Raw genomic sequence first — 13,291 nt, 5'->3', positions numbered from 1 at the left:
TGCGTGTGCGTAAATTCAGTGTTGCCTTACAACACTGTACAACAGTCAGAAACCCCTCCTTGCAGGAGACAAGGCTTTAGCCATTAATTGGGTCTTTTAGAAATAATGCTCGGTAAAAGTGAGAAATCTGTACAATTTCATGGACTTCATCTAACACCTCCGGGAGAGCCTTAAGGGATTTGCTGAGCTACTTAAATATTAAGCTTAGCCTCGCTACGCTTATAAGAGTTGGGTTACTTAAGTAATGGTTTTTTTCCCTTCAGCGTTTAGCAAAGAACCCCTATTAAAAGGCCAGGCTTTGGAAATGTAAAAATAATCAGACCAAGTTAAATCACCTCAGAATGCTTTCCTCCTTTAATATAACGTATAAGATGTACGAGTCAAGTGGAAAAGGAAATTGAAATCTTTGAAGGGGGAAAATGAATTTTTTTAAAAAAAACAATGGAATGATTTGGCTGTATAAGTGTTCACAGCCTCTTACAAAGAGGGATCTGGCTGTCTTCAGAATTGGTCGATCACATTGAAAGGGATGTTAAAAATCAACTAAGGGGACTCTGCTGAAGCCCCTGAAAAGTTCAAGCTGTTCAGTGGGGGTTTTCTGACGTTTATTCAGTTGCCTCTTACAGCAAAAGCCTTGGCCTCCACATCTTGCAAAGCACCAAACTCGCCACACTCCCAAGCGCAAGCACGGTGGTGGCAGACTCAGGCTTTGGGGCTGCTTTTCCTCAACTGGAACTGGGGCTCTAGCCAAGCTGGAGGGAATTACGAGCAGTTCCAAGTAGCGGTCAATTTCCAAGTAGCGGTCAATTTCGGCACAAAGTAGCAGTCAATTTCCAAGTATTGGGTTCAATTTTGGCACAAAACCTTCAGGCTTCTGCTAAAATGCTGACGATGAAGGGGAGTTTCCCCTTCCAGTGCCGCAAGGTCCCAAACCATGCCTCCAGATCAACACCACAATGGCTTCACTAGAAGATGACCAAAGTTTTGGCGTGGCCCAGGCAGATCCGGGAGCTGAATCCAAGTGGAAATCTGGGGAGTGGGGGGGGGGAGAGACAGGAAGAGGGCTTTGCACAGAACTCCACCCCCACCCCCAAATCTGACAATTTTGGACCGCTTTTGCAAGGAAGAATGGGCAAAAATGCCCAAGGCCAGGTGTGCCATGTTGACAGGCTCTTAAATGCCACAAGACTGGATGCTGTCCTAAAATCCAAAGGTGCTTCGACAAGGGATTCGTTTGAAGGTGGCATCTTTATGCGGCCATGTTACCGTACGTTTTGTATTGTCATTTTCCCTCCTAAAAGCTTTGTTGGTTTTTTCCAATTGAATTGAATAATAAAAGGTTGGGGGGGGGGAATGAAGTGATTTATCTTGGCCTGGCCTGCTTTGCATGTCTTCTCCTCCGTGGCCAGTTTGCATTGTAAGAAATGCTAAACTTTCTAAAACTCCCAGTGCTAATCTTCATTTGACATATTTTTAATGCAATGGCCAGCCCCATTGTCAGTGTAGACTTACGCCGCGCTCTCGCCCCTGGCGCTGCTCAGCCTTCCCGATGTTCCAGAGGTCTGGAAAAGTCAAAATACACAGCAGGTGAGGAATATACTCAAATATCAGCTCATTCCTTCCCAACTGCCCCTACACTCACATCGGGCTTCTTCACATCTTATTATGACATGAAAATCTTTCTGGCTCTCTCTCTCTCTATATATATAAAACCTCTCCTGATTAAAAGAAAAATGGGTTTTTTCTTTTATGCACCAAGAGTGGAATACATTCCCTTCTAAAATCTCACCAGCCCTGCATGAAACCCCCTTGTGTTCATGAAACCCCCTTGTGTTCCTTGGTGATGGACACTCAAAACCTTCCTCAGAAGATTTAGATTGCTTACCTGAGGGGGATGATGGGTGCTAGACGGCTGACGCCCTAGCTGTATTGGAGGCAGGGACACCTGGACCTCCGCTACCACTGGGGGAAAAATGACACTTCTTTAAAACGACTAACTTAACTGACTGCGATTAAAGACACCTAATTTTTATAACGGCTTCATGAACGGCTGGTAGGTGAGAGCACTGGACAGCCTGCGGTTTTGTGGCATTTTATTTATTATTTATTTATTTATTTATTTATTTATTTATTTATTTATTATTTATTCATTTATTTATTTTATTTGTATACCGCCCTTCCCCCGAAGGACTCAGGGCGGTGAACAGGGCAATACATGTTAAAAAACAAGAATACAAATATTAAAAGAGATTAAACAAGATGCCCAAAAACTACAGCAATAAGTTAAAATACATTAAACAACAGTAAAACCCAAACCCATCACCCATCAGCCCAGGCCGGCTTGTTTGAACAAGTAGGTCTTTAGATCGCGCCGGAAGGAGCGAAGGTCAGGCGCCATCCGGAGCTCAACCGGAAGACGGTTCCACAAATCCGGCGCGCCCACAGAGAATGCCCTCCCCCTGGGGGCCACCAGTCGACATTCTTTGACTGGTGGCACCCTGAGGAGGTCCTCTCTGTGGGAGCGCACTGGGCGGAGGGAAGTTGATGCCGGCCGCAGGTGCTCCCTAAGGTATTCCAGACCCATGCCATGTAGGGCTTTGTAGGTCATTATCAACACCTTGAATCTCATCCGGAAGACAACTGGCAGCCAATGCAGCTCACGGAGCAGAGGTGTAACATGGGAGTATCGGGAAACTCCCAACACAACTCTCGCGGCTGCATTCTGTACCAGTTGGAGCCTCCGAGTGGTCCTCAAGGGCAGCCCCATGTAGAGAGCGTTGCAGTAGTCTAAACGAGAGGTCACGAGCGCATGAGTGACCGTACGCAAGGCATCACGGTCTAGATAGGGCTGCAACTGGCGCACCAGGCGAACCTGGGCGAAGGCCCCCCTAGTCACAGTTACTATATGGTCTTCTAAAGAAAGCTGTGAATCTAGGAGGACTCCCAAGTTGTGAGCCCTATCTACGGGGGGTAATAGTCCTCTCCATAAAGCTATTCACACCCTAAATACTTCTTGTTTTCCATTAAAGCCCCTTCACCCCCCCAGAACACAGAAGTAGAGGGGAGAAACTTTATCCGTGGCAAGTTTGCAATATTAAGATGCACCAGTTTGGACTTGCAGACTGGACTAATTATTAAATGAAATGTCCATTTTTTTAAAAAAAAATTGAACCATGCCTAACGAACAATATAAAGCACACTGCATTTGGTTTCAAATATACTGCTCAAAAAAAAATAAAGGGAACACTTAAACAACACAATGTACTGTATTTAATAGTAGGATGTCTTATTTTCTGTTCCCTTTATTTTTTGAGCAGTATATAAATTATCGCAGGCTTTGCCCTGCTTTCTGCTTGTGATAACGCAGGAGCGTATACATCTGACAGTGGTTTGTTAAAAGACCTGTGGTTTAATATACAATGTGAAACCGACATCCAGGGAGCATGCAGAATACAGTTATAGTCGGTTATATTTAAACAGTTCAAACGAGTTAAAGATTCCAACTGCCATTCTCTTAAAGGAATAATACCCACCCGCCCACCCTCAAAATACCCTGCTCTCTCATATATCACTTCTGCCCATCAGCTACTAAATTATAATTACCTCGACACGCTGGTATATATAAGCATATAAATAGCATACGTCCATGATGGCTAGGCAATCAAGATGCAATAAAAAGTCAATAAAGAGGTGGGGATTGCACTCATACATTTATTTATCATACATCTAAAATACTGCCGTCTCGTGGTCCATTGCTATTGAAATAAACTATTAAAATCTACCCAAATTTCTCATAATTTTGTCTCCCGCCCCTTGATGGATTTTGTTCATTTTTTGAGCATTCAAAAGAGGCCTCGTTAATCCACTTCTCAACTGTTTTATTATCCAGGGTGGAGTAATTGCTGTTCTACTATTTTGCCTCCTCAAGTGAAGCATTAGAATGTCTCTCTTTTTTATTTATTTTATCTTACCTCGACTGGAGGGCTTCACCTTCATCCTGTAGATGAAATTCCCTGCCATCCTGTTAGATGACTTGGATCTTTACAGCAGATCTTCAATTGTTGGGCCACGGGCCGGATGTGCCACAGGCCTAACCCAAGGCAAAAAAAAAAAAAGAATTGCGATGTGTCGCAAAACGGTGAGTTTGGCACCTATTTCGCTAGGTGCCTTTACCCCGCTGGGGAGGGGGGTACGAAAGAGGAGGGGAGTTGGAAGAAGGGAGGGAGGGAAGGAGGAAGAGAGGGAGGGAAAGAGAGAGAGAAAAGGAGGAGAAAACAAATGGAAGGTGTGAGATTTAAAAACCCAAAATTTGATACTCACAACTCAAAGACAAGTCTGGTTAACAAAGGCAAAGATTTATTGAAAAGAAAATTGAAAATAATAAAGAAAATAAAGAAGAAAGAAAGCGTTTGCAAACGCGGCCACTTAGACCCTTCCCAAGTTGGATTGTGTTCAAAGAGCAAGTTTCAAAGTAGGCATTTTATACTCTTTCAGGATACATGCCATTCCTAAGAAGCTTAAGTCATTCTTTGAAGTTGTTTCCTATTTCTAAAGGGGTCCTTCTGACCATTACCATCTATCCCTTATGATCTTATCTAGATCTTATCTCCTTTACTTGTAATTTCCACCTTGGTTGTAATTTCCACCTTGGTCCAATGTTCCTGTCTCTCGGAGGCTTTTTAACATTTCAAAAGAATTTGTTGATTACCATTTGTGAGTTCTCTGTCTGAGCAGGAAGATAGCCCCACATCTTAGTGTTACATTTGATACAATTTATAAAAGAATAACCTTTATTTATTTTCCTTTAAAGGGATGCTTAACTGGCTCCCTATCTGAAAATCGTGAAGACTGCATTAGTTTGTTGCAGGCACTAGAGGTGACCTTTGAATATCTCTCTCCAAGGATAAAGGGATCAAGTGGATCACCCAGCTCCCGATCCACCACCTCCCCTCCCTCTCTTCTCTATCCTGGATCCTCTCTAGCCCACTCCTTTCTTAGAACTGGCTGGCTTCCCTTAGCTTCCTTTGAGGTTTATTTGCCAGGCCGAAGGGGCACCTGGCAAGGAGAGATGCTGTCCAGGATACAATTGAAGGAAAGATCAGATGCCAAAGCCTTTTTGGTCCAGAGGTGGACAACCTTTGCGAGGTGCACAATACCCCTCACGTGTCATAATTTTTCCTTTCTGCTAAAGGAATAGATCTATACAGGCACTTAGCAGCTTTTGCTTCTTAAGGAGCTCTTACGTAAAACGTAATATTGCTAGAAAAGATGGGAAGTGAAATTTCACTTCAGGCACAAGCAATTTTAAAATCAGTTGCAATTAGGATTAATACATGGGATTCTGAACAGGGCCTCCTCTTGACATTGGGCAGAGTTCAAGGGTTGCCTGATGGCCTCCTTGTCATTAGAAGACAGGCAACACCAGAGCTAAATGGCATTAACTTAAAGTGGCACCAAACTCCATCGCTCTGGGTGACCTTCCCAGCAGTCTCTGGAGACAAGAGGCCATGTTGAAGGACAGCAGGTCAGTTCCCTGGGTGTTGCTCTCTCTTCTCCAGCATCACTTTCTGGACATGTCCCAACAGGAAGGACCCACAACCACAAGAGAACAGGGCCCCCAGGGGTATATCTGTGATTTTTCACTAACATGCTTTTCTCCAGCCTCTCCTCTGCACATGGACCCAAGAAAAAGTTTAGGATCCCAGGAGGAGAAGCTGCTTCTCCTTTGTAATTATGACTATTTGGGCCTTGGAGACCTGTGATGCTCTTTCTACAATTTTTGACTTTGACGTAGACATCAGTTTGAAGCCACATGCAAAGGATCTGGTATCAGGAAAGGATAAATTCTTTGGGTCAAGCTCTCTGGGAACAAGGTTTGGGACAGGTAGGGGCTCTGCTCTTGGTTGTACCTTTCTCTCCTTTCCAGATGAAGCTGAGTGCTTCTCTGTTTATATCACTGTGATATTGAATGGTTTGCCTTGGATTTGAACTCAGATCATTCTGTCATTTTGAGGATTGTATCCCAGTATTGCTTTTCCTACTCTTTTATTGACTATGAAGGCTACTCCATTTCTTCTGAGGGATTCTTGCCCGCAGTAGTATACCTGATGGTCATCTGAATTAAATTCACCCATTCCTGTCCATTTACTAGACATATTTTTAAACATTTTTGCTAATCTAGCAGGTGGCAAGTGCCATCTATAAAACATTTTATATACGTTTTCTTTATAAGAAGTTGCCATTGTCAACTTATAATTTCCTTCCCAAAGATTTTGCCATTTCTCTAATTCTATATTATACCCAAAGTTTCTTGCCCACTCTATCATTGTATCTTTTGCTTGTTCATCCTCCATTTTCAAATTTAATAGAAAGTTTTATAGTTTCTTAATCAGTTTTTCATCAGACATCAACAATATCTGATCAAACATTCTTTCCTTTATGAAAGCCATATATTTTTTTGCATCTTTATCATATCTCGATTGCATTTGCAATCGAGGCCACTATGATCATTCAATCCCCTGGCCTAAAAGCTCGTTTAGATTTTAATTTCCCTTCAGTATCCAAAATATCCTTCTAAGTCAATTTTTTTCCATATTGCATTAGGTTTGTGTGAACAAAACCTCCCATTGTCGAAAGCCACACCTGGGCTTTTCAAGTAGATTTTAGTTTTTAAACTTTTCCCACCCCAAAAGCAGTGAATTTCTTACAGAGTGGTTTTGAAGGATAGGCAGGGGAGGAGATAAGATCAGATAATAAGATAAGAATCTTTATTGTGACTTTTTTTTTACCGCTCTCAAAAGTGAAACCTATGCATAACACCTAAAACAAACTATATACAACATATGTACAGACCCACCCACCCCTACATATATACATAAGAATAAAATACTTGAATATCTTGAATATATACAACGGGGAGGGGACGAGGGCAAGGGGAAGAGGGAGGAGGGGAGGGGGCGATGCCGGAGGAGCCAGCTGTAGCGCTCTCAGATGTTTGAATCCATTTTGGGTCTCTTGTTCTTCATCCTCAGGATCAGCACTCAAGCCACTTTTCCAGAGGTGCCGGAGGATCTTCCGTGAACGAGAGGCCCTTTAGGAAGTCCTGGAGCCAGTCTAGGATCTCCCCCACAGCTCCCGCGTCGGACTGCTGCTTCAGCTGCTGGATGGATCTTTCCAAGGAGATCTGCCTCTGCAGCCCTTGCGTGCCTCGGATCGAGGCCTCCAGCCAGGCCCGGGTCCCTAGTTGGGGGGCTTCGGCTCCTTCCTCCTCCAGGCTGTCCTTACAAATTTCAAGCCAGGTGACGAAAAGCGGAGCCATCCGAGGACGTTTTGGCTGGCTTCAGCTGGTACTGGAGGAACGACGGCTTCCTGGGTTGGCGGGTCTCGTCTCTGCCAGCGTTTTTCTTCCCCGCTGACTCTGACGCAGGCTGGTCTCCGGCCTTCATGGACTTACACAAGTCCAGCCTCATTTCTCTCTCTCTAGAAGAACCAGAAAGTTAGAGGTGAATCCCAACCAACAAGCAAGACACTCTTCGGTTAGCCGCAGCGGCCACAGCTTTGAGGTCAGGAAACTCTCCCTCTGAAAGTAGACAAATGCTCAAGCTTCTCACCTGCTCAGTTGTTGCCTGAACCCGGCGAGGAGGGCCGCTCTGCCATCTATCAAGTCCAGGTTCTTGTTCCTGACCTTCTCAATTTTGCACCTGAGCTGTTCGTGCTCCGTTAGCACTCTATAGATGATAATCTTGATGAAATTCTGAGATTGACTTTATGCACTTAAATAGTCTATTGTCTGTCAATGATTAATGCCAATTTACCACAGTCTTGAGCTGTTGAAAGTGTATACAACTCAACATAATTCTTCCTCCTCCTCCTCCTCCTCCTCCTCCCCACAAACCCCATTCCCTTCTAGCAGGGATGATGTGACCTCGTTGGGTAACAAAACGTCTGCAAGGGCCCTGCAGAAACCCCACTGCCACTCACTTCTCTGTCTGTTTCTTCACAAAATGAAAAACCCAGAAGTCTTTCCAGTTGTTCCTTGACCAGGTCTTTCTGTCTGCAATCCCGAAGTTTCACCCCATAGTATCTGTACAGTGAAATCTGAAGGTTGGGAGAAGAGTCAGTGAATCGTAGGGAGGTCCACCAGTGGGCCAGGAAAAGGAAATGGACAATGTGGGGTCAGCTACTCATCAAGGAGAGAAGCAACCTAGAACTAAGGAGGAATTTCCTGACAGTGAGAACAATAATCAGTGGAACGAGTTGCCTCCGGAAGTTCTAGGTGCTCCATCACTGGGCAGCCCTTGGTCCAGAATGGCATAGGGCTTCCTGCCTGAGCGGGGGGTTGGCCTAGATGACCTCCAAGGTCCCTCCCAATTCTGTTATTCTACTATTCATTTGTCTGACTAATCTCAAAGAAACGATGGAACAGAATCATTAAAGGAACGGTGTCAAAGGAGGGACAAAAGGAAACACGAACGCCAAAAATGAAAATGATTCTTTAAATCCTTGGAACGAATCGAATCGTTGAATTATCCCGCGCCGAGTTGGCATTGTGCCTTGGACAATTGCGCCCCCCAAAGGGCAAAAGCTCCGCACGCTCACCTTCTCCTGAGACGAGAGATGGGAACTACTTTCTGGGATCGCAGACTTCTGGTGGAGGGAGGGAAATCCATCCACTTTCCTCCTGGACATTCTGGGGTGTGCAGAAACCTGTTTAGGCAACAAGAATAAAGAAATTGTGGCCAAGCGAAGGAGCAGAGGACGGAACGGGGCTTTTCGGTCGCTGTCTCCAAGGAAAGCGTCGCTTTCCATTCTGCATCAGGAGACCTCTCACAATTTACTTGGCTTTCCTAGCTGGGACAGACACCAGGCACCTAAGAGGGACCATCCCGGGCTGGATCAGCTGGAGCTGAGGTAGCTTTGGAGAGGAGCGGCTGGAAAAGCTCTGCCACCAATTGTGAGGACAGTTGTCCAGACGAAGACCCTAGATTTGCTTCCTCTGCCTGGAAGGACGAGTGAACAACCCGTCTCCAGATGTTGCTGGCCCTCGATTTACAACCATTTATTTAGTGACCGTTCGGAGTTCTAAGCAACAATGTACAACTGAAAAAAAAATGACTTCTGGCCGTTTTTCGCACTTATGACCATTGTGCGGTCATGTAATCAAAATTCGGAGGCTTGGCAACTGACGTGTCCTTGTGACAGTTGCAGCGTCCCGGGTCACGTGATCCCCTTCTGCAACTTCCTGACAAGCAAAGTCAAGGGAGAAGCCAGAGTCCCTTCACAACCGTGTTCCTAACTTAACATTTGCAGTGATTCAGGTAACGGCAGCGGCAGGAGAGGTCGCAAAATGGGAACAAAGCTCATTTACAAAATGTCTTGCTCAGCAACATAAAATATGGGCTTAGCTGAGGTTGTAGGTCAAGGACCAGCTGTCCAACTCCCAGACTCCCTCCTGGCTGGGCGTGCAGGACCTGAGGTTGCAGTTTAGCAAACGGAAGAGAATCTTTGTAGCTCAGGGTTGAACTGTGGAGCACCTGCTGCTCTCTGAGCTTTGCAAATGTTTCATGGCCAAACAAGGTAACATCCCCAGTGCTAGAAGGGTGCGTGGGGGGTTATGGGGAGGAGGAGGAGGAGGAGGAGGAGGAGGAGGAGGCCTTAGTGCTCTCAGAGCGTGGTTGTTTTCGTGCAGAGTTTTCCCACGAGGAAGAGCATCAGTGCTACAAGGGAGTGGGTGTACAGACTGGGAGAGAAGAAGGGGAGGAAGGAGAGGACGGAGGAGGGAAGAGGAAGGAAAGAGGTGGGAGGAAGATGGTGGGGAATCAGGAGGACCACGGGGTCCTTGGTGCTCTCTGCGCATGGCTCTTTTCTTGCAGTGTGGCCTTACTGAGGCACTATAAAGTGGCATTTAACCCTTCACATGATCTTGATTCTAATACATTCTTCTACATTGGTCTCATAGATTGTATGAGATGGATGGATCATGCCCTCCCCTCTGTTCTATTGGCTTTTTGGAGCATCTCCAGGTCCTACGGAGGAGGAGAGAAAGGAAGGTCAAGAAGAAGCAAGGCCAAAGGCTGGACTGAAACCTACCTTAGCCATTTTGGGGATGTTCTTGTAAAATACTCCTGATCCCGAACTGATGAAATCCTCTGTTAGCCACTTGACGGTATTCCCCTTTTTGTTTTTGGGCTTCTTCTCCATCTCTTTGGCTTTGCAGGGAGGGGGGGGGGAAAGCACAAGGTCAGATTTTGTCATTCAGAACTGCTGCACGTCCTTCGCCTGACTGCTGGTTCAGTCGTTCCAACCGAAGGGAAAATGTGGAGCTCAGGGCTGAACTGGGGGGTTCCTGGGGCTCTCTGAGCTTGGTGGTTTTCTGGCAGACGTTTCACGGCCCAACTAGGTAACATCATCAGTGATGACCATCAATACTGAGAAGGCAAAACGCTTGTAAAGAAGCAGAGAAAAGCTTCTAGTACTGACGATGTTACCTAGCTGGGTCAGAAAACATCCACAGGAAAACAAAGCTCAGAAAGCACCAAGCACCCCCTTCGCTTCTTGGGCAGTTTCCTCCCTGGCACGAACCTCGGCCCCCTCGGAAAGGGCCTTGGAGGTCTTCTAGTTCAGCCCCCGGATTGACAGGAGATACCATTTGATACCATTTCAGATAAATGATTTTATTCTCTTTATTTTATTCTATCTTCTCTTCCATTCCATTCCATATTTTCTATTCTATTCTATTCTATTCTATTCTATTCTATTCTATTCTATTCTATTCTATTCTATTCTATTCTATTCTATTCTATTCTATTCTATTCTATTCTATTCTATTCTATTCTATTCTATTCTATTCTATTCTATTCTATTCTATTCTATTCTATTCTATTCTATTCTATTCTATTCCATCCCACCCCACCCCATCCCATCCCATCCCATCCTCTTACTGGTGATGGTCTTCTTCTCCTTCTCCTTCCTCTATCCTTCCCAGCACTGCAGACTTCCCAGAGAGGGAGGTCACCCCAAGTACTACCTCCAGAGTCCCTCTCTTCCTCCCTCCCATCTCTTACCTTGAAGGGGTGGTGGAGAAGGAAGCCCAGACCTTCATGGAGAACCTCCAGAGGTTCTCCACTCTCGGGCGTGATACATGAGCTGAGGAACAAGAGCAGAGATGCCGAGCATCAGCAGAGCTGTGGTTGTAAGTCGAGGACTCCCTGTAGAAGGAAACCACTAAAAGATCTGGTTCATCCTAAATATATTACCACGGCATTGGCTTAAGGACTGCTGCATTCACTTAGTGACCGATTGCCATTCGGGTTGTTCCGACCTCGGCTCAGCTTCAGGGAGGAGAAGTTTCTTCTAGCGGGCGAGCTGAACATCCAATTTCACCACTGCCTGGTACCATTCATGCAGCTGGTCAGGCACATCTCGGTAGATACGTGCCTTAGAACGGTGGTCGTCTAACCCTTCTCTAAAAAGATGAATTATGGATTGCTCAGTCCATGTCCTGGGGGAGAACAGCCAAACCCCCATCCCCCCCTCGAATTCTCGTAGGATACCCAATGCAAAACTCAGGTGGGTTTCCATTTCCTTCTTTCCTTTCCTTTCCTTTCCTTCCCTTCCCTTCCCTTCCCTTCCCTTCCCTTCCCTTCCCTTTTGTTTCATTACCCTGGCACCAAATCAATATCTTAGATGGCGGGAATGAATCTGAATTTGATAATATTAAATAAAACATTAAAAATCTGCAATCAGGCTGCAATGCACTTTGGCAAGGCTTAAATATAGGGCTAGGGCTAGGGTTGGCCCTATTAACTGTTAACTAACAAAAGAAAATGCCCCATCACTAGTTAATACAGTCCTATTAAAATGAGGGCATATTCCACGGAGACGTAATAATCAACGGCATCTGCAGTTTCTGGAATGTTAGGCTATTATTATTATTAAACTATTAAACAGATTTTACTGCACAGTGATGGTCTTCTTCTTCTCCTTCCTCTATCCTTCCCAGCACTGCAGACTTCCCAGAGAGGGAGGTCACCCCAGCTACTACCTCCAGAGTCCCTCTCTTCCTCCCTCCCGTCTCTTACCTGGAAGGGCTGCTGGAGAAGGAAGCCCAGACCTTCATGGAGAACCTCCAGAGGTTCTCCACTCTCGGGCGTGATACATGAGCTGAGGAACAAGAGCAGAGATGCCGAGCATCAGCAGAGCAAAGGAAAAGGACGTTCCTGGGAGCTTCTACTAAGAGAAATGCCCATGGAGGCTCTCCGCCATCCAGGTCATGGTTGTCCCAAAGTCCAGGCAACTGGACTTTCCTGTCTTCCTTTGAAGACGTTTCTCCTCTCCTCCAGGAAGCTTCTTCTGCTCTGAGTGGAGGGTGGGGAAGGGGAGGATTTATACTCCTTGCCTTCCTTCAGAGAGTCCTGGAGGCCACCCGGAGGCTGGTCCGTGTCCTCAAGGTCACCAGAGGGGTTCAAAGGGCCGCCAAGGCACACAGGGCAGAGAACATCCTGTAGCCAAGAATGCATGCCCATTTTTCAGACTTATGACCGTTAAAGCATCCCCAAGGTCGTGCGGTCCAAATCTGGGCGCTTGGCAGTTCATATTTGCGGTGGTCGCAGTGTCCCAGGCTCAGGTGATCGTCTTTCGCAACCTTCTGACGAGCAAAGTCAGAGGGGGAGCCAAATTCACTTAACAACTGTGGCAAGGAAGGTCGTAAAATGGGGCAAAACTCACTGAACAACCATGTTAGCAACAGAAATTTGGGGCTAAGTTGTGGTTGTAAGTCGAGGACTCCCTGTAGAAGGAAACCACGAAAAGATCTGGTTCATCCTAAATATATGACCACGGCATTGGCTTAAGGATTGCTGCATACACTTAGTGACTGCTGGAGGGTCCATTATGGTCAGATGTGGAGGCTACTGTATGGCAAAAGTTAGTGTAAGTTAGTGTATTATTATTATTATTATTATTATTATTATTATTATTATTATTATTATTGTTGTTGTTGTTGTTGTTATTGTTATTGTTATTATTATTTATTATTTAATTTCTATACCGCCCTTCTCCCGAAGGACTCAGGGCGGTATACAGGGCAATAAATACAATAAAAATACAGTGTACAAAAGTTAAGGGAGAATTAAATATTGAAGCCCAATTACAGTAAAAATTAATTAAAATTAATATTAAAATACCCCAAACCCATCAGACCAGGCCGGCCTGTTCAAATAAATAAGTTTTTAGGTCACGGGGGAAGGAGCGAAGGTCGGGAGCCATCCGGAGCTCCACCGGTAAACGGTTC

General features: G+C 45.4%; 1 protein-coding gene and 1 long non-coding RNA gene across 2 annotated transcripts in view; both read right to left on the bottom strand.

Moving 5' to 3' along the window:
- The window catches only part of LOC308679194 (vomeronasal type-2 receptor 26-like), a gene marked incomplete at both ends in the record, with an annotated part of 478,617 nt that overhangs the window by 133,222 nt on the left and 332,104 nt on the right, over positions 1–13,291 (bottom strand). The gene's annotated exons all lie outside the window — the stretch shown is intronic.
- LOC308679197 lies at positions 7,802–12,140 on the bottom strand. The gene is made up of 3 exons (XR_014028721.1): positions 12,081–12,140; positions 8,599–8,706; positions 7,802–8,097 (listed from the first exon to the last, which is right to left on the bottom strand). It is a non-coding gene; the product is annotated as an uncharacterized lncRNA (long non-coding RNA).

The sequence above is a fragment of the Vipera berus genome (genome assembly GCF_964194415.1).
Source record: "Vipera berus genome assembly, contig: HAP1_SCAFFOLD_27, whole genome shotgun sequence".
Classification (NCBI taxonomy): domain Eukaryota; kingdom Metazoa; phylum Chordata; class Lepidosauria; order Squamata; family Viperidae; genus Vipera; species Vipera berus.
Note: the sequence above shows the minus strand (reverse complement) of the source record. Positions and strands in the feature narration are given on the sequence as shown.